Source organism: Spinacia oleracea, chromosome 6 (assembly GCF_020520425.1).
Source record: "Spinacia oleracea cultivar Varoflay chromosome 6, BTI_SOV_V1, whole genome shotgun sequence".
Classification (NCBI taxonomy): Eukaryota; Viridiplantae; Streptophyta; class Magnoliopsida; order Caryophyllales; family Amaranthaceae; genus Spinacia; species Spinacia oleracea.
The window spans coordinates 36,680,514-36,698,151 of record NC_079492.1 but is presented as its reverse complement, the minus strand read 5'-3'; positions in this window follow the sequence as shown (position 1 = coordinate 36,698,151).

The window sequence follows — 17,638 nt, the reverse complement described above, 5'->3', positions numbered from 1 at the left end:
ATTCCAAATGTTGCCCCTCCGTAGATAGTCCACAGCACGTTCGGATCCGCCTTAGATTCAACCAACTAGGATATTCTCTATGGTATTATGTTCATTCGGAAAGGTTAATTATTAATTTAGACAAATTATTAAATTCCCACTTGAACTTAATCTATATGAATACTTATTGAATTGTTGTATATAAATTGTGATTATGAACCACGTATTTATAGGGTGGAAATAACGGACTTAGATTTCTACTAGGATTCAAATAACTAAATCCATTAGGATTCTAGTTAAATTAATCCATTAGAATTTAATGTTTAATCAAAAACAAAACATTCAATTCGAGTAGAATTAGGAAAACGATATTAAGCAAGCAATCCTAAACGACCAAGGACTCGGTCGTACGTAGCATCGCAGTCACGCAGCCCACAAGGGGCGTTGGTGCGCGGCTCGGCCAAAGGCTGGGCGCTGGCAGCACACGGCCCATCGTGGGCGCTACTGTTGGGCCTTCCTTGCTCGCTTGCGTTGGGCTTGCCTTGCTGCTCGTTTGTGCGCGGGCTTCGCTAGGCGCGGTCTGGCTTCGTGATGGGCCTTGCGTCTAGGAAGCTCGTCCGACGATCGTTTCGTACGTCGCGCTTCCGATTCGTTTTCCGATTCCGGAATTCATTTCCGATTCGAACAATATTTAATATTTTCGATTCCGGCATTTATTTCCGATTCGAACAAATTTTTAATATTTTCGATTCCGGAATTTATTTTCGATTCGGACAATATTTCCGATTCCGGTAATATTTTGTTTCCTGCAATATTTCCGATTCCGACAATATTTCTATTTCCGATAATATTTTCCGATACGTACCATGTTTCTGTTTCCAGCAACATCTACGACTTGGATAATATTTATATTTCCGTTATGATCTATATTTCCGATTTTGGCAATATCATCATTTCCGGAGTATTCATATTTTGCCTTTAGACGATTTCAGCTCCCACTGGAACCGAGATCTGTCGATTCCGAATATTCATAAATAGAGTATTTAATTTACTTAAATACTTGATCCGTTCACGTACTATTTGTGTGACCCTATGGGTTCAGTCAAGAGTAAGTTGTGGATTAATATTATTAATTCCACTTGAACTGAAGCGGCCTCTAGCTAGGTATTCAGCTCACTTGATTTCACTAAATTATTAACTTGTTTAATTAATTAATATTGAACCGCATTTATTAGACATAGCATTGAATGCATACTTGGACCAAGGGCATTATTTCCTTCAGTCTCCCACTTGTCCTTAGGGACAAGTGTGCATTGCCTAATCCCTTTGTCGCTTGATGCTTGCTAATGAACATAAGGTAAGAGTAGTCGTCCTTATTATGTCCAGAGGTATTTCTCGGTTTCAGAGTTCAATTGATCAAATAAACAAATAATCATAGCCTATGATTCATCTGAGCACGGTCATGCATTTTACAGTTTCTAGCTCTCCGAGTGGCCTTGTACACCTTTCAGCATCTCATCCCGATTTATGGTAGGACAAACCCAATCTTGTGATCTTGAGGTTAGACTTCATTTGATAGGTAATTACCTGAGCGTTGTCGTTATGGTTTCCTTTTACGGTGCGACGGTTGACAACGTCAAAGTAACCAGTTCTCAAACAAGTAATCTCAAATCACTCAGGTATTGAGGATTAGTGTCTAATAATGTAATGAAATTTACTTATGAAAGATTTTCATGTCTTACAGTATAGTTTCATAGGTCTGTCCGATACTAGTCTTCTCAAAGTAAGTATCTATGCAAATGATTGCGACATTGCCATGGCCACATAGTTCAAGAAACGGAACTACCAGTCATCTTGCATTCTAGTCGTCTAGCGTTTTCTATGCATCCATCTTTATAGAAAACTTCCGACCAGGGACCATTTTCAACTTTTGACATTCAAGTTCACTTGATAGACATTTCTTAGTCACAGGACTGGTCCTGACAGTCTATCTTGAGTCTATCTTGAATATATCGTCAAATTGAAGGGACTCATCATTTAATAAACCACAAAATTAAATGGAAAATGAATTCTATTCATTTATATGAATGGTTAACCAAAATGTTTTACAAAGTATTAAACTCTAAAACTTTAAAACATTAATTAAGGACATCAAAGCCATTCTCCAACATGCTTGATTCCCATAGCCGCAGTGTGCGAGTTGTGCTTTGCTTGCGGCAGAGGTTTAGTTAATGGATCTGAGATATTGTCGTCAGTTCCAATCTTTCTTATCTCGACTTCTTTTCTTTCAACGAACTGTCGTAGGAGGTGAAATCTACGAAGTACATGCTTGACTCTCTGGTGGGGTCTAAGCTCCTTTGCCTGTGCAATAACTCCGTTATTGTCACAATTTAGAGCTATTTGGTCCTTTAATGGAGGGGACTACACCAAGTTTACCTATGAACTTCCTTAGCCAAATAGCTTCCTTTGCTGCTTCATGTGCAGCAATGTACTCCGCTTCAGTTGTAGAATCCGCAATGGTGCTCTATTTGGCACTTTTCCAGCTTACTGCACCTTTGTTAAGGCAGAAGACAAACACAGACTGTGATATGAAATCATCCTTGTCGGTTTGGAAACTTGCGTCCGTATAGCCTTTAACAATTCATTCATTATCTTCACCATAGACCAGGAAATCATCTTTGTGCCTTTTCAGGTACTTCAGAATATTCTTGGCGGCAGTCCAATGCCCTCTCCTGGGTCTGACTGGTATCTGCTCGTAGCACTGAGTGCGTACGCAACATCCGGGAGTGTACATATCATAGCATACATTATTGAACCAATCAATGATGCATATGGAATCCCACACATTCCTCTACGCTCATCCAGTGTTTTTTTGGCATTGAGTCTTGCTTAGAGTCATTGCCTGAGACATGGGTAGGTAGCCTCGCTTGGACTCTGCCATTTTGAACCTTTCAAGCACCTTATTGATATAAGTGCTTTGACTAAGTCCAATCATCCTTTTAGATCTATCTCTGTAAATCTAGATTCCCGGTATGTACTGTTCTTCTCCTAGATCCTTCATCGAAAAACATTTCCCAAGCCAAATCTTGACAGAGTTCAACATAGGAATGTCATTTCCGATAAGTTATATGTCGTCGACATATAATACTAGAAAAGCATTTTTTTCTCCCACTGACCTTCTTCTATACACAATATTCGTCTGCGTTCTTGACGAAGCCAAAGTCACTGACTGCTTCATCGGAACGTATATTCCAGCTCCTTGATGCTTGCTTCAATCCGTAAATGGATTTCTTAAGCTTGCACCTTTTTAGCATTCTTTGGATCCTCAAAACCCTCAAGATGTGTCATAAACACAGTTTCAGTTAAAACTCCGTTTAAGAAAGCGGTTTTGACATCCATCTGCCATATTTCATAATCGTAATATGCAGCGATTGCTAACATTATCCGAATAGACTTTAGCATTGCAACTGGTGAAAAGGTTTCATCGTAATCCACACCGTGGACTTGCCTGTAACCTTTTGCAACTAATCAAGCTTTGAAAACTTCTAGTTTCCCATCCTTGTCCTTTTTCAGTTTGAAAACCCATTTACTTCCCAAGGCTTGGTAGCCATCTGGCAAAACGACCAAATCCCAAATTAACTTGGTTTTCAGACATGGAGTCTAATTCAGATTGCATGGCTTCTTGCCATTCCTTGGAACTAGGGCTCATCATAGCTTGTTTGTAAGTCGCAGGGTCATCACTTTCCAGCAATAGAACTTCATGGCTCTCGTTCGTCAAAATACCTAAGTATATTTCCGGTTGAGACCTATATCTCTGCGATCTACGCGGGGTTACATTTCAATTTTGGTTCTTGATTCTCACCAGATACTTCTAAAGATATCTGAGTTTCAACTTGAATGTCATCTTGAACATTCTCTAGAGTTTGTTGTTCGACTCGAATTTCTTTGACGTCTACTTTTCTCCCACTTGTCATTTTGGAAATGTGATCTCTTTCCAAAAAGATACCATCTCGAGCAACAAACACCTTGTTCTCAGATGTATTGTAGAAGTAATACCCCTTTGTTTCCTTTGCATAGCCCACAAGGATACATTTGTCAGATTTTGGTTGAAGTTTGTCTGAAATTAATTGTTTAACGTATACTTCACAACCCCAAATCTTAAGAAAAGACACATTTGAAGGCTTTCCAAACCATAACTCATATGGAGTATTTTCGACAGGTTTAGACGGAGCTCTATTTAGTGTGAGTGCAGCTGTGTTTAGTGCATGTCCCCAAAATTCTATTGGAAGTTCGACCTGACCCATCATTGATCTAACCATGTCTAGCAAGGTCCTCTTCCTCCGTTCTGACACACCGTTCCATTGAGATGTTCCAGGAGGAGTCAATTCTGATAGAATTCCACATTCTTTCAGATGGTCATCAAATTCATAGCTCAGATATTCACCGCCTCTATCAGACCGCAGTGCCTTAATCTTCTTGCCTAATTGATTCTCTACTTCACTCTGAAATTCCTTGAATTTTTCAAAGGATTCAGACTTATGCTTCATTAGGTAGACATAACCATATCTACTGAAGTCATCAGTGAAAGTGATAAAGTAGCTGAAACCACCTCTAGCATTTGTACTCATTGGTCCACATACATCTGTATGGATTAAACCCAATAGTTCAGTTGCTCTTTCTCCAACTTTAGAGAAAGGTTGCTTTGTCATTTTGCCAAGTAAGCATGATTCGCACTTACCATAATCCTCTAAGTTAAATGGTTCTAGAATTCCTTCTTTTTGAAGTCTTTCTATGCGCTTCATGTTAATATGACCTAATCGACAATGCCACAGATAGGTGAGATCTGAATCATTCTTTTTGGACTTTTTGGTATTTTTGTTATAAACTTGTTTGTCGTGATCTAGTAAATAAAGTCCATTGACTAATCTAGCAGATCCATAAAACATCTCTTTAAAATAAAACGAGCAACTATTGTCTTTTTATTAAAAAAGGAAAATCCCTTAGCATCTAAGCAAGGAACAAAAATGATGTTTTTATTAACACTTGGAACATGGAAACACTCTTCCAGTTCCAAAACTAGCCTAGAGGGAAACGAAAAATAATAAGTTCCTACAGCTAATGCAGCAATCCGTGCTCCATTTCCCACTCATAGGTCGACTTCATCCTTGCTTAATCTTCTACTTCTTCTTAGTCCTTATGAATTGGAACATAAGTGTGAGCCACAACCTGTATCTAATACCCAAGAAGTTGAATTTGCAAGTATACAGTCTATAACGAAAATACCTGAAGATGGAACGACTGTTCAGTTCTTCTGATCTTCCTTATATTTGGGACATTCTCTTTTGTAATGGCCAATTCCATCACAGTACATGCTTGACTCTCTGGTGGTGTCTAGGCTCTTTTGCCTGTGCAATAGCTCCGTTATTGTCACAATACAGGGCTATTGGTCCTTTAATGGAGGGGACTACACCAAGTTCACCTATGAACTTCCTTAGCCATATAGCTTCCTTTGCGGCTTCATGTGCAGCAATGTACTCCGCTTCAGTTGTAGAATCCGCAATGGTGCTTTGCTTAGCACTTTTCCAGCTTACTGCTCCTCCGTTGAGGCAGAAGACAAACCCAGACTGTGATCTGAAATCATCTTTGTCGGTTTGGAAACTTGCGTCCGTATAGCCTTTAACAATTAATTCATCATCTCCACCATAGACCAGGAAGTCATCTTTGTGCCTTTTCAGGTACTTCAGAATGTTCTTGGCAGCAGTCCAATGCGCCTCTCCTGGGTCTGACTGGTATCTGCTCGTAGCACTGAGTGCGTACGCAACATCCGGGCGTGTACATATCATAGCATACATTATTGAACCAATCAATGATGCATATGGAATCCCATTCATTCGTCTACGCTCATCAAGTGTTTTTGGGCACTGAGTCTTGCTTAGAGTCATTCCATGAGACATGGGTAGGTAGCCTCGCTTGGAGTCCGCCATCTTGAACCTATCAAGCACCTTATTGATATAAGTGCTTTGACTAAGTCCAATCATCCTTTTAGATCTATCTCTGTAAATCTTGATGCCCAATATGTACTGTGCTTCTCCTAGATCCTTCATCGAAAAACATTTCCCAAGCCAAATCTTGACAGAGTTCAACATAGGAATGTCACTTCCGATAAGTAATATGTCATCGACATATAATACTAGGAAAGCAATTTTGCTCCCACTGACCTTCTTGTATACACAAGATTCGTCTGCGTTCTTGATAAAACCAAAGTCACTGACTGCTTCATCAAAACGTATATTCCAGCTCCTGGATGCCTGCTTCAATCCGTAGATTGATTTCTTTAGCTTGCATACCTTTTTAGCATTCTTTGGATCCTCAAAACCTTCAGGCTGTGTCATAAACACAGTTTCTGTTAAAACGTCGTTTAAGAAAGCAGTTTTGACATCCATCTGCCATATTTCGTAATCGTAATATGCAGCGATTGCTAACATTATCCGAATAGACTTTAGCATTGCAACTGGTGAAAAAGTTTCATCGTAATCCACACCGTGGACTTGCCTGTAACCTTTTGCAACCAATCTAGCTTTGAAAACTTCAAGTTTCCCATCCTTGTCCTTTTTCAGTTTGAAAACCCATTTGCTTCCAATGGCTTGATAGCCATCTGGCAAATCGACCAAATCCCATACTTGGTTTTCAGACATGGAGTCCAATTCAGATTGCATGGCTTCTTGCCATTGCTTGGAGCTAGGGCTCGTCATAGCTTGTTTGTAAGTCGCAGGTTCATCACTTTCAAGTAATAGAACGTCATAGCTCTCGTTCGTCAAAATACCTAAGTACCTTTCCGGTTGAGATCTATATCTTTGCGATCTACGCGGGGTAACATTTCTAGATTGACCATGATTCTCACCAGATTCTTCTAAAATTCTCTGAGTTTCATCCTGAATGTCATCTTGAGCATTCTCTAGAGTTTGTTGTTCGACTCGAATTTCTTCGAGGTCTACTTTTCTCCCACTTGTCATTTGGGAAATGTGATCTTTCTCCAAAAAGACACCATCTCGAGCAACAAACACCTTGTTCTCAGGTGTATTGTAGAAGTAATACCCCTTTGTTTCCTTTGGATAGCCCACAAGGATACATTTGTCAGATTTTGGATGAAGTTTGTCTGAAATTAATCGTTTGACGTATACTTCACATCCCCAAATCTTAAGAAAAGACACATTTGGAGGCTTTCCAAACCATAATTCGTATGGTGTCTTTTCGACAGCTTTAGACGGAGCTCTATTTATAGTGAGTGCAGCTGTATTTAGTGCATGTCCCCAAAATTCTAATGGAAGTTCGGCCTGACCCATCATTGACCTGACCATGTCTAGCAAGGTTCTGTTCCTCCGTTCCGACACACCATTCCATTGTGGTGTTCCAGGAGGAGTCAATTCTGATAGAATTCCACATTCTTTCAGATGGTCATCAAATTCATAGCTCAGATATTCACCGCCTCTATCAGACCGCAGTGCCTTAATCTTCTTGCCTAATTGATTCTCTACTTCACTCTGAAATTCCTTGAATTTGTCAAAGGATTCAGACTTATGCTTCATTAGGTAGACATAACCATACCTACTGAAGTCATCAGTGAAAGTGATAAAGTAGCTGAAACCACCTCTAGCATTTGTACTCATTGGTCCACATACATCTGTATGGATTAAACCCAATAGTTCATTTGCTCTTTCTCCAACTTTAGAGAAAGGTTGCTTTGTCATTTTGCCAAGTAAACATGATTCGCATTTACCATAATCCTCTAAGTCAAATGGTTCTAGAATTCCTTCCTTTTGAAGTCTTTCTAAGCGTTTCAAGTTTATATGGCCTAATCGACAATGCCACAGATAGGTGAGATCTGAATCATCCTTTTTGGCCTTTTTGATATTTATGTTATATACTTGTTTGTCGTGATCTAATAAATAAAGTCCATTGACTAATCTAGCAGATCCATAAAACATCTCTTTAAAATAAAACGAACAACTATTGTCTTTTATTAAAAAGGAAAATCCCTTAGCATCTAAGCAAGAAACTGAAATGATGTTTTTAGTAAGACTTGGAACATGGAAACATTCTTCCAGTTCCAAAACTAGCCCGGAGGGCAACGACAAATAGTAAGTTCCTACAGCTAATGCAGCAATCCGTGCTCCATTTCCCACTCGTAGGTCGACTTCACCCTTGCTTAACTTTCTACTTCTTCTTAGTCCCTGTGGATTGGAACATAAGTGTGAGCCACAACCTGTATCTAATACCCAAGAAGTTGAATTAGCAAGTATACAGTCTATAACGAAAATACCTGAAGATGGAACGACTGTTCCGTTCTTCTGATATTCCTTTAGCTTCAAGCAATCTCTCTTCCAATGCCCCTTCTTCTTGCAGTAGAAGCATTCGGATTCAGAAGTGGGTTGACTGACCTTCCTCTTTACAGATTTGGCGCCAGTTTTCTTAGTTGGGCTGGCCTTGTTGCCACCTTTCTTAGCATTCCTCTTCTTTCCAGATTTCTTGAACTTGCCCCCACGCACCATAAGCACATCTTGCTTATCACTTTTGAGCGTCTTTTCAACGGTCTTCAGCATACCGTGAAGCTCAGTGAGCGTTTTGTCCAGACTATTCATACTGTAGTTCAGTTTGAACTGATCATACCCGCTATGAAGAGAATGGAGGATGGTGTCTATAGCCATTTCCTGAGAAAATTGCTGATCCAGCCGACTCATATTCTCAATGAGTCCAATCATTTTGAGAACATGTGGACTTACGGGCTCGCCTTTCTTAAGCTTGGTCTCAAGAATTTGCCTATGAGTCTCGAATCTTTCGACTCGAGCCAGATCTTGGAACATGTTCTTCAACTCACTGATGATTGTGAAAGCATCTGAGTTGATGAACGTTTTCTGCAGATCCGCACTCATGGTGGCGAGCATTAGACATTTCACATCCTTGTTGGCATCAATCCAACGATTGAGGGCTGCCTGAGTGACCCCGTCGCCTGCAGCTTCGGGCATCGCCTCATCTAGGACATACTCCTTTTCTTCCTGCATAAGAACTATTTGCAAGTTCCTTTGCCAGTCAAGGAAGTTTTTCCCGTTCAACTTCTCCTTTTCGAGAATTGATCGAATGTTGAATGAATTGTTGTTTGCCATATAAAAAAACTACAATTGAAAAGAATAAACAAATAAATAACCATTCACAGTTTCTCTTAATAAACTTAAATTCTAGCATGCATGCATAATTCAATGTTTATTAAGCATTTTATTCAAGTTATGTGTTCCGGCAGGTGTGAATAAAATGATTCCAAGATCCTAAAATCATTGAAGAACTAAGCACAGTTTGTCGACTTAATCCTAGAACATCTTAGGTAAGCAAAAGCCTTTTGCTAATAGTCTAGAAACTATTCTTGGTTGATAGGTACGTCTAAGAACTTATTAGGTAAACCTATCGATTTTGCCACGACATAAAAGGACTCCTTACTTATATCGTTGAGTTTCACCAAAACTAACATGTACTCACAATTATTTGTGTACCTTGCCCCTTTAGGACCAATAAGTAACACCTCGCTGAGCGAAAACTATTACTAGATTGATGTAAAGGATATCCAAGCAAGTGTATATTTTGGCATGGCACCTTTTAACTCAATTTTTAAGTTTGGAACTTAAGGCTCTTACTATGTTGGTTAGATTTTAAGTGAACTAAAATCCTTAATCATGCAACATAATCAAGCTTTTGATCTCATGCATTTTAAGACATATTTAAAAGCAATAAATAACTTAAAACATGCATAAGATTAAATGTGATCTAGTATGGCCCGACTTCATCTTGAAGCTTTGACTTCAAAGTCCGTCTTGAAAATCTCCGTGGGAGGCACCATTTTCTTCAAATAGGATAAGCTATAACTAATTACAACTATTTGATGGTTCGCAGACCATATTTGAATTGAAAAATTACTTTGGTACTTTAGACCAATTACATTCAAATTAATGGTACGCAGACCATATTATCTATCCTATTTGGGCCATACTAGTCACTTCATAACCTGCAAAACAGTACATATACAACATATATACCATTTACCCATTCATTATCATGAATGGCCCACATAGCTGGTTAGTAAAACACATTATGCATCACGTAAACATTTGCAGCAATTAATCAAGGGCACCAATAATCTACCAATTATTCAGTCCTTATTAATTCTAATCAAGTTGTTTTAACCTTAAGGATTTGTAGACCTAATCAAGAGTTTATGACTAAAAAGCGCTCCCACTTAAACCAATAAATTCATATGCTTTACTAATTTTAAACATAAAAATGTATTTCTAGTCTAACCGGAAACATACAAATTTAATTAAAATTTAAAGCTCATATAAATTTATAATTGAATCCAAAAAGTTTAATTTAATTTCAGTCGTTATTTAAATTAATTCATGATTTTAATTTTAGTAAAATAATTAGAATAAATAAAATTTATTATAATTACAATATTCAAAATTAAAATCCAAGAAAATAATTTCAATTATTAATTTTAAAATTAATTAAAATTACGTGAACTGAAATTTTCAAATTAAACATTCAAAACGATCTAATCGTAACGCAAACACCCTACGCATTGCACGCCCATGGGCCGCACGCACACAGCCATTGCTGGCCATGTGCGCGCAGCCCATGCGCTCGTCGCATAGCTGCTGCATCTCCCATCGCAAGCCATCGCACGCTGTGGTGCTCGCTGCGCGCGCCAGCGCTCATCGCACGCGAGCCATCGCTCGCAGTGCGCGCTCGCCAGCGCTCGCTGCGCGCGCTCCATCGCTCGCTGTGCGCGCGAGCCATCGCTCGCTGTGCGCGCGAGCCATCGCTCGCTGTGCGCGAGCCATCGCTCGCTGGGCGCGCGACATCACTCGCTGTGCGCGCGAGCCATCGCTCGCTGTGCGCGCGACATAGCTCGCTGGGCGCGCGACATCGCTCGCTGGGCGCGCGACATCGCTCGCTGGGCGCGCGACATCGCTCGCTGGGCGCGCGACATCGCTCGCTGTGCGCGCGAGCAACGCTGGGCGCAACGCTCGTGGCACGCGAGCTTGCGCTCGCTGCGCGCTCTTGCGCGAGGCAGTGCGCGTTGTGGCGTAGCTCGCTTGCTGCCCACACGCGACTGCCTTGGCTTGCCTTTCGCCCATGCCCATTTGTTCATAGCTCGTGGCCCACGACACAAGGCAGGGCTGCTGCCTTGTGCTCGTGCACCACGCCCTTGCTCATTGCATTCGTGCCGCACGGGCGATGAGCTCCCTTGCTCGTCGTCGCATGCCCGCACTATACAACACCCCTTAAGGGTAACACGAAGCGTCCATTGCTTTGTGCGTGCAAGTTATATGAACGAATCGCATAAAAATTTAAAATTTATATTTAAAATTAATGACAAATTAATAAATAATATTAATTTCATAATTTTAGGGCGAAAAAATCGAAAATTTATTATTCAATTGATTTTCGATTGTTATGGATTCAAGTCTAGGTCATAAAAATTTAAAATTTATCATAAATTTACAATTTTTATGGTGGTTTTTAATCATAGGTTTCTAATTAAATTATAATTAATTATGAAAATCAAATTAATTCTAAATTATTCTAATTTTCAACAAATTAATCATAATTACAAATTAGATTGCATAATTAACAAGGCTAGGCATTCAAACTTGTTAAACATATACAGTAGGTCAATCAAAAATTCAAGATTTATCAACAAGAATCGCAAATATTTAATTTAACATCTTAAATTTACGAAATTTTGCATTCGAAAAACTAAAACCTTCGAAAAGTCATAGTTAGGCTTCGAATTTGAGAATTCTGGATTAACAATTACGAAAATTAATCACCCCTTTTAATTCTTGCAAATTTGTAATATTTAACCATGTTCATGCAAATTAGATTATGAAAATAATAAGGGGCTCGTGATACCACTGTTAGGTTATGATACATATGATATTACATAAATCATGCGGAAACAACCATTAACCCAGGAATACATATTATTTACACATAATCATATAGCATAATTTAGATGCATACTCTTTGTTGCGTGCCCTCCCTAGCTGCGCCCGAACCGAGCAAGAACAAGTCTTTAGGACTCCAAGTGTCGTCCCTCCGTAGATAGTCCACAGCACGTCCGGATCCGCCTTAAGATTGACCAACTAGAATCGCCCTTAAGGTACTAGAATTTTCGGCACTTTTGAGCAAGATGTGTGACTGAATTTTTCTCTCAAAAACTCACTTTGAATACTTGAAAAACTCGTTATAAATTGTGAACCCAGGCCACATATTTATAGGGGTATGGAAAGAGAATTGGAATCCTATTAGGATACGAATTAATTAAACTTAGAATCCTACAAGAACTCTAATTAATTAATTTATCAAATAGAATTAGGAATTTAATCATTAACCGAACTCTGCACGTTTTAGGAATCGTGCATGAACACAAACACTTACGCACACACACACGGCAGCCACGATGGGCCGCCCATGCGCGTGCGTGCGAGCAGCAGCCCACGCAGCGAGGCCTACGCGAGCTACAAGCCCACGCAAGCACCTGCGCGTGCTGCGCGCGCTGTGCGCGCTGCCACGGCCTGCTGGGCCTGGCCTTGCGCTGGGCCTGGCGTGGCCTTGGCTGTTCGTGTGGCGCGCTTGGCTTGCTGGGCGATGGCCTGGCTTCGTGCTGGGCCCTCGTCCGGCAGGCCTCGTCCGATGCTTATTCGTACGATACGCTTCCGATTAAATTTCCGATTCCGGAATTCATTTCCGATACGAACAATATTTAACATTTACGATTCCGGAATTAATTTCCGTTTCGAACAAATATTTAATATTTCCGTTTCCGGAATTATTTTCCGATTCCGATAATATTTCCGATTCTGACAATATTTCCGTTTCCGGCAATATTTCCGATTCTGGCAATATTTCCATTTCCGATAATATTTTCCAATACGTACCATGTTTCCGTTTCCGGCAACATCTACGACTTGGATAATATTTATATTTCCGATACGATCCATATTTCCGTTTCCGGCAATATCATCGTTTCCGGAGTATTCATTTCTTGCCTGTGACGATCTCAGCTCCCACTGAAACCAAGATCCGTCGATTCCGAATATTCATAGATGGAGTATTCATTCTATGTTAAGTCTAATAAATGCGGTTCAGTATTAATTAACAAGTTAATAATTCAGTGAGATCAAGTGAGCTGAATGCCTAGCTAGAGGCCGCTTCAGTTCAAGTGGAATTAATGATATTAATCCACAGCTTACTCTTGACTGAACCCGTAGGGTCACACAAATAGTACGTAAACTGATCAAGTATTTAATGGCATTAGATACTCCATCTATGGATATTCGGAATCGACGGATCTTGGTTTCAGTGGGAGCTGAGATCGTCACAGGCAAGAAATGAATACTCCGGAAACGATGATATTGCCGGAAACGGAAATATGGATCGTATCGGAAATATAAATATTATCCAAGTCGTAGATGTTGCCGGAAACGGAAACATGGTACGTATCGGAAATGGAAATATTGCCAGAATCGGAAATATTGCCGGAAACGGAAATATTGTCAGAATCGGAAATATTATCGGAATCGGAAAATAATTCCGGAAACGGAAATATTAAATATTTGTTCGAAACGGAAATTGATTCCGGAATCGGAAATATTAAATATTGTTCGTATCGGAAATGAATTCCGGAATCGGGAATTTAATCGGAAGCGTATCGTACGAATTAGCATCGGACGAGGCCCGCTAGACGAAGGCCCAGCACAAAGCCAGGCCGTCGCCCAGCGAGCCAACGCACACCAGCGCACGCCAAGCCTCGACCAGGCCCAGCGCAAGGCCAGGCCCAGCCAAGGCCTTGGGCGCGCGCGCGCGGAGCGCAGCAATGGGCCGAGCGCTGTGCGCCTAGCGTGGGCCGCAAGGCTTGCGCGGGTGTACGGTGCTCGTGCATTGCTTGTGCGGGAATCCTGAAGCAATCAGGATTCGAAGTGTGATTAAATCCTAAAACTATTAGATAATGATTATTTAATTAGAGTCCTAGTAGGGTTATAATTAAATAAATTAGTATCCTAATAGGATTCCAAAACCCTTTCCATAACTCTATAAATACGTGCCTAGGGTCACATATTTTAACAGATTATTCAAGTATTCAAAGTGAGTTTTTGAGAGAAAATTCAGACACATTTCTTACCTAAGAGTGCCGAAAATCTTTAGTACCTTAAGGGCGATTCTAGTTGGTCAATCTTAAGGCGGATCCGGACGTGCTGTGGACTATCTACGGAGGGACGACACTTGGAGTCCTAAAGACTTGTTCTTGTTCGGTTCGGGCGCAGCTAGGGAAGGCACGCAACAAAGAGTATGCATCTAAACTATGCTATATGATTATGTGTAAATAATATGTATTCCTGGCTAAATGGTTTTTCCGCATGATTTATGAATTGTCATATGTATCATAACCTTACAGTGGTATCACGAGCCCCTTATTATTTTCATAATCTAAATTGCATGAACATGGTTAAATATTACAAATTTGCATGAATTAAAAGGGGTGATTAATTTTCGTAATTGTTAATTAATTGCAAATTGCGTTTATTTAATTATACGTACGCAGTTTTTCGGCAGTTTCTTCGTTACTCATCCAAATCGAGTGATTTTTGTGTCAATTCCACATGTAAAAGGCATTCTAAAATTTTGACAAAAAGAGTATTTTTCTGCCGAACCCAGAATTCTCAAATTCGAAGCCTAACTATGACTTTTCGAAGGTTTTAGTTTTTCGAATGCAAAATTTCGTAAATTTAAGATGTTAAATTAAATATTTGCGATTCTTGTTGATAAATCTTGAATTTTTGATTGACCTACTGTATATGTTTAACAAGTTTGAATGCCTAGCCTTGTTAATTATGCAATCTAATTTGTAATTATGATTAATTTGTTGAAAATTAGAATAATTTAGAATTAATTTGATTTTCATAATTAATTATAATTTAATTAGAAACCTATGATTAAAAACCACCATAAAAATTGTAAATTTATGATAAATTTTAAATTTTTATGACCTAGACTTGAATCCATGTTAATCGAAAATCAATTGAATAATAAATTTTCGATTTTTCGCCCTAAAATTATGAAATTAATATTAATTTATTAATTTGTCATTAATTTTAAATATAAATTTTAAATTTTTTATGCGATTCGTTCATATAACTTGCACGCACAAAGCAATGGACGCTTCGTGTTACCCTTAAGGGGTGTTGTATAGTGCGGGCATGCGACGACGAGCAAGGGAGCTCGTCGCCCGTGCGGCACGAATGCAATGAGCAGGGGTATGGTGCACGAGCACAAGGCAGTAGCCTTGCCTTGTGTCTTGGGCCACGAGCTATGGACGAATGGGCATGGGCAAAGGCAAGGCACGGCAGTCGCGTGTGGGCAGCAAGCGAGCTGCGCCACAACGCGCACTGCCTCGCGCAAGCGCGCGCAGCCTCACGCGCAGCGAGCGCAAGCTCGCGTGCCACGAGCGCTGCGCCCAGCGTCGATCGCGCGCAGCGAGCAATTGCTCGCGCACAGCGAGCGATGGCTCGCGCACAGCGAGCGATGGCTCGCGCACAGCGAGCGATGGCTCGCGTGCATCGAGCGCTGGAGCGCGCGCAGCGAGCGCTGGCGAGCGCGCACAGCGAGCGATGGCTCGAGTGCATCGAGCGCTGGCGCGCGCGCAGCGAGCACCACTTGTGCGATGGCTTGCGATGGAAGATGCAGCAGCTATGCGACGAGCGCATGGGCTGCGCGCACATGGCCAGCGATGGCTGTGTGCGTGTGGCCCATGGGCGTGCGATGCGTAGGGTGTTTGCGTTGCGATTAGATCGTTTTGAATGTTTAATTTGAAATTTTTCAGTTTACGTAATTTTAATTAATTTTAAAATTAATAATTTAAATTATTTCTTGGATTTTAATTTTGAATATTGTAATTATAATAAATTTTATTTATTCTAATTATTTTACTAAAATTAAAATCATGAATTAATTTAAATACGACTGAAATTAAATTAAACTTTTTGGATTCAATTATAAATTCATATGAGCTTTAAATTTTAATTAAATTTGTATGTTTCCGGTTAGACTAGAAATACATTTTTATGTTTAAAATTAGTAAAGCATATAAATTTATTGGTTTAAGTGGGAGCGCTTTTTAGTCATAAACTCTTGATTAGGTCTACGAATCCTTAAGGTTAAAACAACTTGATTAGAATTAATAAGGACTGAATAATTGGTAGATTATTGGTGCCCTTGATTAATTGCTGCAAATGTTTACGTGATGCATAATGTGTTTTACTAACTAGCTATGTGGGCCATTCATGATAATGAATGGGTGAATGGTATATATTGTATATGTACTGTTTTGCAGGTTATGAAGTGACTAGTATGGCCCAAATAGGATAGAAAATATGGTCTGCGTACCATTAATTTGAATGTAATTGGTCTAAACTACCAAAGTTGTTTTTCAATTCAAATATGGTCTGCGTACCATCATATAGTTGTAATTAGTTTTAATTATAGCTTATCCTATTTGAAGAAAATGGTGCCTCCCACGGAGATTTTCAAGACGGACTTTGAAGTCAAAGCTTCAAGATGAAGTCGGGCCATACTAGATCACCTTTATCTTATGCATGCTTTAAGTTATTTATTGCTTTAAATATGTCTTAATTATGCATAAGATTATGGCTTGATTATGTTGCATGATTAAGGATTTTAGTTCACTTAAAATCTAACCAACGTAGTAAGAGCCTTAAGTTCCAAACTTAAAAATTGAGTTAAAAGGTGCCATGCCAAAATATACACTTGCTTGGATATCCTTTACATCAATCTAGTAATAGTTTTCGCTCAGCGAGGTGTTACTTATTGGTCCTAAAGGGGCAAGGTACACAAATAATTGTGAGTACATGTTAGTTTTGGTGAAACTCAACGATATAAGTAAGGAGTCCTTTTATGTCGTGGCAAAATCGATAGGTTTACCTAATAAGTTCTTAGACGTACCTATCAACCAAGAATAGTTTCTAGACTATTAGCAAAAGGCTTTTGCTTACCTAAGATGTTCTAGGATTAAGTCGACAAACTGTGCTTAGTTCTTCAATGATTTTAGGATCTTGGAATCATTTTATTCACACCTGCCGGAACAAATAACTTGAATAAAATGCTTAATAAACATTGAATTATGCATGTATGCTAGGATTTAAGTTTATTAAGAGAAAGTGTGAATGGTTATTTATTTGTTTATTCTTTTCAATTGTAGTTTTTAATATGGCAAACAAAAATTCATTCAACATTAGATCAATTCTCGAAAAAGAGAAGTTGAACGGGAAAAACTTCCTTGACTGGCAAAGGAACTTGCAAATAGTTCTTATGCAGGAAGAAAAGGAGTATGTCCTAGATGAGGCGATGCCCGAAGCCGCAGGCGACGGGGTCACTCAGGCAGCCCTCAATCGTTGGATTGATGCCAACAAGGATGTGAAATGTCTAATGCTCGCCACCATGAGTGCGGATCTGCAGAAAACGTTCATCAACTCAGATGCTTTCACAATCAACAGTGAGTTGAAGAATATGTTCCAAGATCTGGCTCGAGTCG